The sequence below is a fragment of the Apiospora hydei genome (genome assembly GCF_038363865.1).
Source record: "Apiospora hydei strain CBS 114990 chromosome Unknown utg000008l_segment0_segment0, whole genome shotgun sequence".
Taxonomy (NCBI): Eukaryota; Fungi; Ascomycota; class Sordariomycetes; order Amphisphaeriales; family Apiosporaceae; genus Apiospora; species Apiospora hydei.
Genome location: NW_027117367.1, coordinates 2,009,191 through 2,021,171, shown reverse-complemented (window position 1 = coordinate 2,021,171; position 11,981 = coordinate 2,009,191).

The window sequence follows — 11,981 nt, the reverse complement described above, 5'->3', positions numbered from 1 at the left end:
GGCTAAGGCATGAGGTCGGATTTGTATGAAGGTACGTCCCAGAATCACTGATTCCAAAGATATAGCAGGGACGATATTACTGCTTTGTTTGGTACGGCGAATGGCCGTGCAATGCCTGTCACAGAAATATAAGGGCATGGGCGTGGGCGTGCCTCGTAGAGAATGCGTGTGGAAAGAGTTGCGGAGAACCTGCCCTCGCCGTCTCGCGGTGGAGCTGCAGGATGGAGGGAGGGGTGCGCTCATCAAAAGAGTACATCGACGAGGCGTGGGACAGCGCATGGAAGAAACGTGACAGGGGTGGCAAGGAGAAGATGCAAATTAGATGAAGTGACCAATGGGTACACGCTGGAGCGAGCCTGACAAGGGCTTGATTGCCCAATAGGGTATCTTAGACCCGGTGCTAGCCAGCGACGGGGGGTGCAGGACGTGTTGCAGGGGAGCTTCTCGTTGGCGAACCAGCACCAAGTAAGGCGGTGTGGGACGAGGGTCCGGCTCGAGATACTTGTCGAGCCAGTCCGCGACCGCGTGATGGCCCAAGTACCCCGAAAAGTAGGTACGGCGAGTACAAAGCTTGACGCACTTTCAAGGTTGTTCGCGGGCGTACTGTACTGAGAGTTTTCGAGGATAGCAGGCAAACAAACAACTTGGAAGCATGAATGCGCTCAACATAACTCAACTCAGAGGAAGCCTACACCACCGCCCATCATCATCGTCCGCTTCCATCACGCCCGAACCGAGGGCTGTAACAATCCAGACCCAAGATTCGCGCCCGTTTTGCAGTTGAACCCAGTGCGAAACGTTGCGAGGCAACTCTTGCAAATCTGAATCAAGATGATGGGCGGTGGTGAAGGCCTTCCGCCAATGGAGCCCCACCCACGAGACCGACAGCTTCATCCACCAATCACTTGGTCTTCCGCCGTCGTCACATCTGCCAGCCCACGCGGTACTTGACTAGGCGTACCCAAAGATGGCGAGCTAGGAACAGCGCCAGGAGAAGAAAAAAGGACCTCGAGTCTTTTTTCCCCTTGGCCGCGGTGAAGGGACTTCTTCAGGGTCTAGCCTAGCGGATGCCAGCAGTACCGTTACTGTCCGGACTCGCGCGCGCCTTCTGAGAAGAGGCAGTAACCGTCAAGATACTGCTCGTGACGTCTCTCTGGCTGTGCCCGTGACTGGCCCAGGACTTGGCTGTCATCGAACCTTTTCTCCGCACGCCCATCGCATCCATTGCCTGCCAATGGATGCAGGGCAGCCGATCTACTGTACGGGCGGCATCTGTTTTGCACTTGCGCCGACAAAGTAACTTGCTCGCTCGATCCCATCAACTCTGATGGTTTCTCGGAGCCCTCAGCCATTGAAGATTACAGTGTGGCTAGTGGTACTGCTGCAGCATGATTGCGAATCAAAGGATGCTGAGATGTCCTGCACTAAAAGGCCGTTCCACTTGGGGGCCCTCGGACGTTGCAGGCACGTCAGCAGCATCCATCCATCTATCCCACTGCCACTGCGTGAAAGAGAGGGTGGTGGGTGAGGGCGAGTGGTGAGTGGGGTGTCCATGGCCCAAATTTGCATCGCTGCTCTTGACCGTTCAACTCCGCTTGGCACGCTAAGGCAGCCCACACATGCCCTGTTCCAGCGCATGTATCCCCCGGTCTCTTGTGAAACAAGATCGGCCCCCTTGAATTCCCTTTTGACGAGTCCGGGCAAGGTCAGGCTTGCGACAAGGTAGCCAAACTTCTGGAAGCGATGGAAAAGATCGTTCCATGGCTGTTGTGATCCCAATGAAGCCCGGTCGCTGTCGGCCTGCAAGGGCACCCCTTGACTTGCACAATTCGTTGCCGCACTTGAGGCTGAAATGTATGGTTGAGATGACGCGCGAGGCCACAACTTGGAGATAAGGCAAGGTACAGACGGAAAGCATTGGATAGAGAGAAAAGTCATGACGCGAGAGTGCAGTAAGAATTCAAACGGTAGTACTTACAGGATCGTTTGTATGCTCGTCCTTCACATAAGGATGGGGGGTATGCCGGTGTTGTACCATCTTCATGAGCATTGCCTAACGTCGATTGGGTCGTGTGTAGGTAGGTGTTTGTTCGTGTCTGCTCGCAACCAAAACTTCGTCAGCACGAGATGCCATCATTCTTCATCAATACAACGATGACCCATGGAGGCGAAAGCGCATTCTTCCCCGCTGGCCTCATCTCGGGACAGCCGTTGCAGAAAAGTCCAACGATGGCAGATGCAGGCGACAACTGAGCTCGGCTTGCCGGTCCGCCCTAGATGCTAGTTGCCGTGCTTTCGACTACTGTCGCCAGGCTGACCTGACATCAACTTGTCACGCGCCTGTGCGCAGAGACGGACTAGCGACATAATGCTGATGCAATGCGCTTCTGATAGAGTTTAGCAAGAATATTCAGAACTTACTTTGACGCGAGTCTAGACTCTGGCGGGGGAGCTTAAATCAAGGACACTGTAAATCCTTGTCGGCGACACGGCGGGATGTGGTTTTCGAAGGAACAATGTTCGATTCTCTGCCATCACGCATGTCAGTTTCGAGGTGTTTGTAATAATAGCAGGCTTCACCAGGCCCAAGTGGGGACCCATCAACAGAGCGGGCTAGCGACACCCATCCATTCGTGTCTCAGCAGGTGAAAGCGATAAAAATAGACCCCTGCATATATCACAGGTCTCCAAGGAAAGAGGCAAGATGATCAGGCTCGGCGTAGTTGGCGATAGGAATCCGCCATGGTGAATGAACGCCTGCCACTGAAGCGTCCCAACCGTATCACCTTGTGCTCTGGGGGGCGGGCGCACTTGAGCAGGCTATGGTTGCTGCAGATGGGTGTTGGTACTTTGAGGTTATAGAGAATGCGCTTACTTTATTGGAGAGGTGGAAAAGAAGGAAGAATAAGCTCTCTTGCAGCCGGGTTGCCCTAGTTGGTATGGAAACGACCCGTTCCAAATGCAGCTGTGTTTGCCTGAAGCGCTGCCGAGGAATTCTCCTGGAGTCGAGAAAGCAAACGTGCAAAGGTGAAATCAGCTTGCCGAGTCTTGGTTTGGGCACTTTGCTTCTTTCTTGGCAGTTTGGGAAGTCGAGCAGAGGGATCTGGGCTGTAGACGCGCTCAATGCCGTATGTTTCAGTCGTACGCCAGTCTGATAGTCTGATAATCTATCAATCGCAGATTTATGCTTCCGGGGTTTAGATAGACAGCGTGGACCCTACACAGCTCGTTAGTACTTGCTTAGTGTGCGTGCTTGTTCGACAGCGCCAGGGTAATGGATGGGACGATCGCGCTCCAAGAAGCGCGGCGGAATTTATTAGGACGAGATAGATGCATACTGGAGTTGAGCTAGGATGATGTAGTGAGAGCCAGAAGAATAGGTCCAGATGACGCGAGCTTGCAGGGCGTCATGCGGGTAGGGTGCCAGGGAACAGAAGACCTTGGGGGGAAGAATATGTATGTATGAAAGAGGTGCGGTGATGGAGAGGGGCCTCTTGGGAAGTTGACAAGGTCTGGTATATACATGTACTGATGGCAAAGTGCTGATTGAGAGAAAACAGCCTTCGAGCCCCTGCAGGCCACAGCATGCAGCAAATGCTGGTTTTTTATTAAGGGGAGGGATAGAATGGTCCCATCACAATGGTAAAGGCCGTGGCAACTTGCAAGGGTGGGTGAGCACACTATCCCGATGAGGATTTGGGATAAGATACCGGGTAAATGTTGTATCTCGGGTGGGTAGAGAATGTAGAGGTAACAGTATCACCGCCACGACCTCGAACGCAGTAAACCTGACAATATGAGATTCCAGATACAGCCACTCACGTAACGTCAACGGGACTATGGAAGACCCAGGAAATTCCTCTTTCGAAATCTAAGGGCCGAGCAGTGTGTTATATCTCTAGTTCCGCCGACAGAAGAGACCTGCTCTTCAAGCCGTTGATGCATGTATGTCTACATAAGTCGACGTAGTTTGGATGTTTGATTTCCCCGACGAGATATGTGACCAGTACTTGGGTACATACATGGGACTGCGCAATTTCAAGCAGGTCTGTTCGCGCCGGTGCTATTCTGTTTTTGTGCGACGACAAAGTAACAATGAATTCCTGACTCAGCTAATGGTCAGGAAAGCTGTCACTTCAGGCCCTGACGTATCGCGGGGGAGGAATACGACAACGCCTACAGAGCAAATAAACTACACGGTAGTCAGGATTAGACCTCGTGGTGATTGGATCCGACCCGTGCTGTGTGATCCGGAATTTCTCAGATGGACAAGCAACTATCCGCGGTGTGGTAGCGCCAAATATCAGATATGGATGGGTGATGCTGAGGAGTACCTTTAGCCGCGAATCTGCTACAAGGCCTTCAAGTACCAGAACAGAGCCTACCCGAGTCGGACCATGTGGGACAAATCCGAAATAACGGCGTATAGTGAGTGGCTTTTTACTCGATTGCAGTTTGATATACCGCTAGCTCTGTCCAAAAAAAAACCCACGTACGTCAGCAATGACAAGTGGATAGCAGTATGTGATGTAGTTTGTCAGGTCGCAAAGGTATGTGCAGAACCCATCTTGGTAAATACCCTCAGGGGTACGTTGACTCCACGGGAAGGCTGCAGGGATGGGCAGTTGACTTCGCCTTGACCCTTGCCAGGACGGCATGCCCACCAGGAACCGAGGCAACGTCGAAATTCAAACTGATATACAATTCGCCCTCAATAACAGCATGGCAGGTATCTATAGCTGGAAAAGGAAGGGATGGAAGGACAAGGGCAGCAGAGGCTTCTTCCAGAACAACAAGATGGTCACGTTATCACCCAAAGGCCTGGTCTGGTGTTAGCTACGTGGTACATTCGCTCTTCCATAAGTAGAGGCCTGTAGTTGGCCCTGCACTGATGGGGCTAAGTTTTTCAAGTCCAACGCGCGTGGCTGGCGCGTGGACGGCACGCGCCTTGGTTTGATTTTTGATCCAGTTTTTGGCGCAATTGAGACAGAAAGAAAAGCAATGCGTGCAGTGGTAGGGGAAAAGAAAGCACTGTAAGAGATTTCGAGGAGAACCGAGATCTCACCTGGGTGGGATGGCGCTGCGGGGGCGCAAGACAGGCGTTCGACCACAGTTTAAAGCTGCCCATCCATCCCATGGGCACCTTCGAGTCCCTTAAGCCCGAGAATGCCAATACTCTAACGCCAGAGGTCGCATGTCTTTCGGCGTTACTCTCTACAAGGGCCCATTGGCATCCAGGCCAGGTACTGAATTTCCCAGTGTCGGAAGACTTGAATAGCGCCCTCCTCTACGCCGTCAATCTAGAGACTTGGTACCCGAACTCTGGATGCGCAAGCGGACACAACAGGTATCTTGTGAAACCCAGGAAACATGAGGTGCGGTCTTGAAGTGACACATCGAGCAGGGTTTCGAGTTTAGCGAGAAAGGCATGTACATAGCTAGCGTTGACGACAACACCAGAATGATGCGCAAGCCATTTGGAGTAGAAGCAGAGACCGGTGTGGCTTTTGCCTGGAAAAACCCTCACCCCACGAGGGATAGGCGGTCCGGTGGTTATTGGAAACGGTCTCGATACTTGCATCTGAGCTGTCACGACACTGCAGCCAGACCCAGCGTTCATGAGCCCTTTTAAACCACTTACAGAGATGTCTCCCTTGTGCACAGTGTTCCTACATGTTGAGCAGATCTGGCAAAAGGTACTCGCGCTTGCTAGATGCATAACTTCCGAATCCACACACGGCCTTTGAGGTTCGACGTCTTAGATGCAAAATCTAGGTGTTCGCGTCTGGAGCTGTAGCACTTGCAGTTCGAATTTGGACGATCGGGTCTCTTTCCAAACGGCCATGACGACCAGGGTGATGGAGAGACATGGACCAGGGACCGTTGTCTCGACTTGGAATCCAACCAGACGGATTCGGGCGTGGTTCTGGCCGACAGGGGGAAGAAGACTGCCAGACTGCCAAATTTGGAGGGCTGCCAGGGAAGTCCCACGAACAATCCCACGCGCGCACCACGCACCACGCACCACGCATCGCATGCCCTGCCAGGGCGATTGATTGATGGTGCCCCCGGCTGTAGGCTAAGGTATGGCACGGGTTGTGCATGGCCTCCGTTGGAAAAAGAGTGCAGGAACTACCCCAGGGGCGCTTACATTTTTGACCTTGCAACCCCCTTGATCCATGCCCCCTCACCCCTCGCACCTCGACTTCCTTGCCCAGCACGTTGAGCCATTGAAATGCTTTTCTGTGGAGGAATGGACTTCCAGGGTTGCTAGACTGAGAACCGTCCGGTCGGGAAGCCATTCATAACGCAACTAAGGGAAGAAGGAATGGCACGTACATGGTACATCAGATACGTGCATCAATTGCACCTTGGGAGTTGGGCCGGATGCCGATCAGGTGAATATCACAGTGCCTGACTGACCACCTCCTTCTACCACATGTGGTAGTATATTGCCTATTGATACACAAGAGAAATAGAGTATATTGCGCAATCAATCCGCGACAAGTGGCAATTTGATTTCGATCTATATCCACGAGCCATTAAGGTGGCAGGTAGTGAAGTTGTTACCGGTATTCGATATATCAGGCTGGCTCTACGTATGCAATGGGGGAAAATTACTGTTTCGGGAGAGGGGAGAACACATGAGCCCCTCCCTCCCTCTACTTCTGTCAGTGTACCAGGAAACACCTTTACCATGACCATACTACTACACGCCTTCCAGGGGAAACCACACTTGTCCGAAAAGGCACACGGAGAAAAGATGCACGTCGCGTGCGACTAGTTAAGACGGCCAAGTAGTCCGTCAGAAGCCCAGCAGTGGCGCTAGAACAGTAAGCCGCCAGCAGCAAGAGCCTAGGCAGAACAGGCCGTCCAAATTCAACCAATTTGGGTTTCTCGCCGTGGGCGGGGAACAAGACAAGACCGGTAGGTGCAAGGATTTCTAGCTGACAGGCATTGATACCTAGGAAGGAACGGCAGTCCTACGTCGTCTAAACCAGCATCAACAACCCGGCGGTACCAGCGGAACGGATCGGTACCAAATGCTAGAGAACATGGATATCATTTACCTAGAACAAGGTATGTTGGTAGGGCAGAGATGCAACGGCGTCTGGTGGCCCAGGCCCTGCAGATTTACGGTAGCAGTGCTAGGTGCTCATACGGCCATTGCAAGTTCAATGGACTGTCGTCAAAGAGAGAATATGACGTCTCTCTCAAAGTCGGCATCTACGCCAGGAATCGAATAACGCAAAGCGTCGTCGCCCATTATATCGATGCTGGCCAAGCCGCGGCTATTCGGGAACAACCAGAAATGGTTTGGGCAGATTGAGGATAGCAAAAGCCCCCGGTCGGCACCGGGTTGTTCGTCTTCAACGCTTTCCATTGGTAAGCGCTAGGTAAATCAGGATTCACACTTGCGCATACACAGGTAGCGAAGTTGACAAGATACCAGACGTGTGTCGACCATGGGCGAATAACCGAGTACAACGTGAAGAACGAAGTGGCAGCTGCACACACCGGTACTACTTGGACTGGACTGATAGCGTCGTCTGTCGTGAAAAGAGTAGCATTGTATCAGTTTCAAGATCAGCCCACTTGAGGACATCAAAAGATACATCCGACACACCATCCATGTACCTCGATGACTAAGTGGCACACAGGCAGGACATCATTGAAGGTGTCCACAGCACGAAAGCACGCGGGTACTTTTATCCCTACGGGACACAGAGAGAGCTTACGCTGCTGTGTAATCAGTCTTGCATGGTCCCTCCCACGCTATACACATTCCTTGAGAAACGCGAGATTCAGCACACGCGCTATCTCCGTAGACGAAATACGTTCTGTCGTATCACCATGGCTTTCCAGGCGACATGAGGCGAAAATGAATTGCTGTCACCACACCTTCCGCTACTACCCGTAAGGCTTGAGAGAAATGTGGCGTCCGTGTGATGAATCAAGAATGTACGTGCGTACTGTATCTGCTACTCTGATTTTCCCCATCACTGCCGGAGTGTTTGTGCCACCCCAGAGCTCTGCTGCTCGTGGCTGAGACACTTGACTCTTCCTATTCCATGGGCCATCGTCGTGTCTCTCCTACACCGTTTGTCAAAAGAAAAGAGCGCGCACTAATACCCACCGGCGCGGTTGTTGTTGAGTAGGCTGGACTCCATCTTTTCTTTTTCGCCCCTGTTGCTTCGGTTGGAGGGAGACCCGTCCTGCGAGGGACTTAGGCGAAGATGTGCCGAAATCCACCGTCGCCGCCTGTTGGTTCTTTAACAAGACCGGCTCCGGGATGATTCGTATTCGAGAATTAGAGAAGAGCGAGTGGGAAAAACCAAAACGCCTTTCCACTGTCGGACTAGAGCGCTCGAACTACTGAGCGAGTAGGGCGGCGACTATGGCGGGCCCATACTGCTTGGTTAAATTAGAATATGCAAGAACGGAAATGGACGCCTCCGCCCGGCGGTCTATCAAGCCTGTGTCGACCTCTATGCACATTACTAATACATTGTGAATGGGCACTGGGCTCTCCCGCAAAACTCAATTCGGATCAGAGACAACATGCCATGTACCTACATGTAAGCCAGCTGCAGTAACCAAAGCGGCTTGCGTGTGCGGCGTGGACGAACGTCGATCAGACCGCCTATGTTTCCCATCCCGTCACTGACGTAGCGCTCAGTACTTGTAGATTATAGTCGCCGTGTGATGGAGGCGAGCGAGTAGTCAAGCAGGATGTAATTAATGAATGCCAGATGCTTGGGCAATGGCTGCCATCGAAATTGTTCCGATTGATCCCCATAACCACCTTCTCCATTAGGCCTGGCCTTGGACGGCTAGTGCACTGCATCTTCACCCAGTTCCAAGGAAACACCAACGTGCAGCTCAAGCTGCATACGCCATACTCTTCTGCACGTACGTACATACGATACCATACATGCAGCAACTCTCCCACAGATTCTGGTGGCTGGTAGGGCCTAATGAAGGGACTAGCAAAACTCGTCGGTGGTATTTGGCCAGGCCACGCTAACAGGCTACGCGAGCGAGCGCGAGGGACAGGACAGGACAGGGCGGACAGGCGTACTGTCTGCGTGCGTGCCATCGTTCGTTTCGGGGCAAGATCTGAGGTCTGTTTAATGAAACGGATGCTATTAATATCAAAATCCGAGCCGGGCTTTCTTCAGCCCACTCCTGCTAATCGACTTCTGGCCTACCTTCGACTGCAAACGATATTGGAAAGCAACGGCCGATCCATCCGCCCTTTCCACCCCCTCCCTACCTTACATGCCTTACCTTACCTTGGCTGTATGTGGTGTGGGTGCGCGGTAAGCTACTTGTACATACGCCCCCTTCTGCCTGGCGCGCGGTGATAGGATCGGGGAAGACCCGAGAAGCCATATGGGTTTGCTTCTTGCGCCGTGGGATGAGTGCATGTATTGTACATGCTACTAATGCGCGAACGGGCAAGCCATCCCACGCTCGATTCGTAATAAGAGGAGAGCTTGAAACATGGCTACTACTTCCTAGTCTACACCGTGACGACCAGAGCGGGCGGATTGCCGACACAGGTTCCGAATACTGGCTAGCTCTTTTGGATTGACTGAGGATGTCTAGGGATGTGCGAGGGTGGAAAGTAATGTTACATTGAGATGTAGATACGGATAGACTATCGAGCATATAGGCCAATCCTGGCCCGGTAGATAGATAGATATATGGCGAAGTATCTACCTGTTGCAGCCGACGTTGTCTATAATGACGAAACAAGAAGCAGTGTCTGTTGACCATTCTTGTCGTTTACCAATGATAATACCGTAGTATCTGGGGAAGTGCAAGGTCCAGGCATCCTGGAGGCGGCCGTTGAACTGCTCCAGGGATACGGGACCCAGCTAACTTCTTCATCCCCTTGCTTAGAGGAAAAGGACGTTGACAACTCGGAAAATTACTACTGTAGCAGACCTTCCTGGCCCCCCTAACCCCCTGGAGCTGGCTTTGGGCAAAAACAAAGGCTGCCGAGGCCCCTCTCCCCTGAAAGTGCACCTGCGTGTAGCGTGTTACCCAAGTAGCATCCACGATCCATTCCAGATGAACCACGACCACCATGCTGCTGAAAGGTCACCAAGTTTTCCAGATCACAGATCCCTCACCCCCGTTCGGGACTTGCAATATCCCGGCTCTCGTGCACCAACATCCACTGTACATGTACCAAGGTAGGTGCATTGCATGCGTGCATATTATGTAGGTACGTACATGGCCTCGTACATGCGATATGAGCCAGTCCATTGGTGATTGGGGGAGGGAGAAGAGTCTGCGTAAACGACATTGCAAATCTCCGCCTATTTCGCAATACCGGCCGAAGCGTCAGTAATTGAATCAAGACTAGCGGCGAGAGAGAGAGAAAACGAGAGAGAGAAAACACCACACTGATCTGGTGGTGGCAGGAAAATAGGATCGAATGACATCTGTTTCGATCTCCACTTGGTGTACATTTCCCACGATCAAGATCCATTTTCCATGCTTGTAGGGACAAGGCAAGCAAGGCGAGGGCAAGGTCAACCTCCATCCAGTCCCCCTTCAAGACATTGTCTTCGCGAAGGTAGCTGTAGCTGGCTGCCATCCCAACTCGCCACCCTTGCAACGTGGCCGGGGAGGTGTGGCCAGAAGAAAGACGTGGTGGGTGTGCGAGAGCAACGGTGGTTGACGCTATTTTGCCATGCATGGGCAACGTGAGAGCAGGGTACTGGGTAGGCCTTTGCCCGTCATTGGCGGCTTGGCCGCCTTCCCCATCCATCCTTAAACGGCAGGTACTCTCTGCATTGAGGATTATAGAGAAGCTTGACGTGACGATGGTTGGTGATGGGGTTTGCAACTAAACATGAACACGTAGGTAGGATGTATACACGAGGGTCAACTAGGAAATGATAGTCAACCTCCAATGCCACTTTTGAGGCCTTTTTCCCTGGCAGAATAGGTCATCTGGTGGAAAAACGGGTTCGGACTAAGAGTTAGATGATGCTACAATATCGAGCGGTGCTGGATGGAGACCGTCCTAGCAAGTGGAAGACGATGCCCCATGGGCCAGAGCAATAATCCCAGAATAAGCTTCCCAATCCCAGCAGTTGCAGGGCAGGCTTCGACGGTAGTTAGAAGGGGCTAGCAGCAACAAACGGTCCGTTGCATTTGATATTGTCTGAACTCGCTGCAAGAGATTAGACCCCAAAGAATGGTGCCATGTTCTTCCCGTCGTCCCTGGTCTAGTCGCCGGCAAAACCACGTTCAGGAGCCCACAATCCACTTCACCATTTCGACTATTTGCTAGTCGAGTCGGCGACGCCAACTCTGAGCGGTACTTCTTCTCGTCTGTCATAGCTAGCGCGCTGTCAAGTCCCTCATCTAGGCTGGTCAAAACAGGCATGAGACCCGTTAGTGTGTACGCACATGCAGAGGAAGGACAACGGCTTCAGCGGTAGCCCATCCCGGTGATAGACACGTTGGATTCCTCGATTGGGAAAAAAGGCCTCAAGGCGTGCGAGAGATGATACTGCGTAGTCTGTCAAAGAGCACCGCGCCCCAGCCTCCATACGTAGGTGGTAGCTACCACCGGTCGGACTCGGGCAATCGACGTCTCCGGGCCGCGGGAATAGCGAAGCGGCGGGTCTCGCTGGCGGACTTCCGTTGCATTGCATGGCATGCCTACAAGGACCCTTAACAAGAGACAGCAACTGCCTGGTGAGGTTACATTCCGCACCTGTTCAAGACAGGAAATCCTACTAGTGGGTTTCATGACGCGACCAGGTCGTCCTCTATTTGGCTGGCTGGACATCCTACGGGATCCGGCGACATGGCCCGGCAGTTCTCATCACAAGAATCGGCCTCGAATCGTAAAATGACAGTGCTTTGTTGGCCATCACAGACAATCGAAGTTCGAGGCCAATGGAGCCATACCAATAACACGTCCTCGACTCGAGAGTTTGTTTCAAGCGGGA